We start from the raw sequence: 2,636 nt of genomic DNA, 5'->3' as shown, positions 1-2,636 counted from the left end.
ATATATATTTATATTTATAAATATTTTTTGGGATATATATATATATAACCAACTATATATATATATATATAAGAATTTATATATATACAATATATTCATATATACATATATATACAAAAATAAGAATATATGTGAGCATTGTGTATTAGAATATATATATATATATATATATATATATATATATATATATATATATATATATATATATATATATATATATATATATGCTATATATATATATATATATATATATATATATATATATATATATATATATATATATATATATATATATATATATATATATATATATATATATATATATATATATATATATATATATATATATATATATATGTATATATGTGTGTGTATTTGTGTGTGTGTGTGTATGAGTGCGTGTGTAAGCGATTATTCAGGCGCTTCTGAATGATATAAAGTAATTTTAAGAATATGCGAAATACTCTGCGTTAACTGGTAGTCTGAAGTCGCTTTCAAAATATCGGGAACAGAGAGTTCATAAAAGCAAGATGTTCTTTTTTTAAATTTAATATTCTGGAGGGTTTTCATATCCATTGCAAAGAACTGAGGCAAGATATCAGAAACATAGCTTAGATATTATAAGAATGAAATAAGCCAACTAATTATAAATTCTGGAAACTTCTAAAGCTGCTATCCCGGTCGGCATAAAAAAAAAAGTTATACACAACAATAGCTGCCCAACTTCAGGCGCCATGAAATAATGTAAGCGTTGTATTTAGTGTACAGGCAAAGTTAGAACAGAATATTAATTTTGAACACTTTACTATAAAAGTTCTTTAACTACCTGTCGCGAAAAATTCTGAAATCATAAGATAAAGACCTTGTTTATTCGTGGAGAACTTGTTTACCATTTATCATGCAGCTCAAGATATTTCTATTAAATCATTTTTATTAACGGAAAAGACCAAAGATCTGAATTTCAAAGCTATTTCCTGACACATCGCAGAATTAAGTACACGCTCGATAAACTTTTCTTAAGATCCCATAAGCTAAAAGCAGCTCCTGGTTTGATTCTTTTATCAAAATCATTTTTGAACTCCGAAAAGAGAGTGGTCATTTTTATAACTATTATTAATATAGAAATAAGTAAAAAATGCGCCGAAGTTTCTTCGGCGCAATCGAGTTTTCTGTGCAGCCGCTGCAGCGTATAATCAAGGCCACCGAAAATAGATCTATCTTTCGGTGGTCTCGGTATAATGCTGCATGAGCAGCGCCCCATGAAACTTTAACCACGGCCCGGTGGTGGCCTGGCCTATATCGTTGCCAGAAGCACGATTTTGGCTAACTTTAACCTTAAATGAAATAAAAACTACTGAGGCTAGGGAGCTGCAATTCGGTATGTTTGATGGCTGGAGGGTGGATGATCAACATAACAATTTGCAGCCCTCTAGCCTCAGTAGTTTTTAAGATTTGAGGGTGGACAGAAAGAGTAAGGACAGAAAAAAGTGCGGACAGAATAAAGTGCAGACGAACAGACAAAGCCGGCACCATATTTTCTTTTACAGAAAACTAAAAAGCGATGATCATGTCGTTTCTGTTTCACTGGAAAAAATAACCTCATTAAATATTTACATTCTGAATTGACAATATTCTATTAGCAATCAGTGTTCATTGCGTATCAAAAACCAGTTCATAGATGACTGAAGGACTCGCATCAGCAATAATTACACTACAATTATAAGTCCCCAGGGGCTCTGCCATACACAAACAATTGTGGTAATCATTATCATAAAACGTTGTTTGATATTCAATCAATGTTTTTAATCTGGTTATATAAAAGTATCCTCGGGTGATCATCAGCAAGAGACTCGAAATGTTATTCCATAAATATGTGAAACTGTCAGTTTTCACTTTTCCTTTATTAACTAGTTTTCGCTCATGAAGCAATAAACCTCAAGATAATTTATTAGTCATTTGTGTGTAAATATTTCCACAAAATTACAGTATTCTTATTTGATATTGAAAGGTTGTTCCTGCTATCTATATTTCGTAGCAAGAACTAATTATATGGTCGTTTTGTTGAATACTTATATCTTTATAAATATTCATTCACTGATGAATTCTGTCGAGTGGTCAAAGTCGATTGTTTATCGTTATAACTAAAGCAAAGGCCCAGGGAGGATCATCAGTTATCATTCCCCTTTTGTATAAATTCTTCCCAGCGTCAGGTGAATTCGATATTGAACTGCATTTGTGGCTTAATATTTGCAAATGTGAAAAAAGTCACACATGTATAGGTGGCAAAATTTTATTATTAACATATCTAAGAAGATTAGTTTTGAATCTGATACTCGGAACTAGCTCATTTTTCAAAGTATTCCATGTACAGAAAGGCTAAACGTGTGTGCGTGAGCGCGCGTGTTTGTGTGTGTGTGTGCATGTTTGTATGTGTGTGTGTGTTTGTGCATGTCTGTATTTGGCCTAATGCTTGTTGTCTGTACATAATACAGCCTTCCAAGGTTTCAAGTAAAAGTTGAAGAAGTAAGGTTATCTAGTATACAAACTTGGAAGGAATGAGAATAATCTTGAAGCGCAGGAAACGACGCCTACTTCTGAATAATATGACAAAACATTTTGTCCTTTAATTAAGAAAA

This window comes from Macrobrachium rosenbergii, chromosome 4, assembly GCF_040412425.1.
Source record: "Macrobrachium rosenbergii isolate ZJJX-2024 chromosome 4, ASM4041242v1, whole genome shotgun sequence".
Classification (NCBI taxonomy): domain Eukaryota; kingdom Metazoa; phylum Arthropoda; class Malacostraca; order Decapoda; family Palaemonidae; genus Macrobrachium; species Macrobrachium rosenbergii.
Note: the sequence above shows the minus strand (reverse complement) of the source record.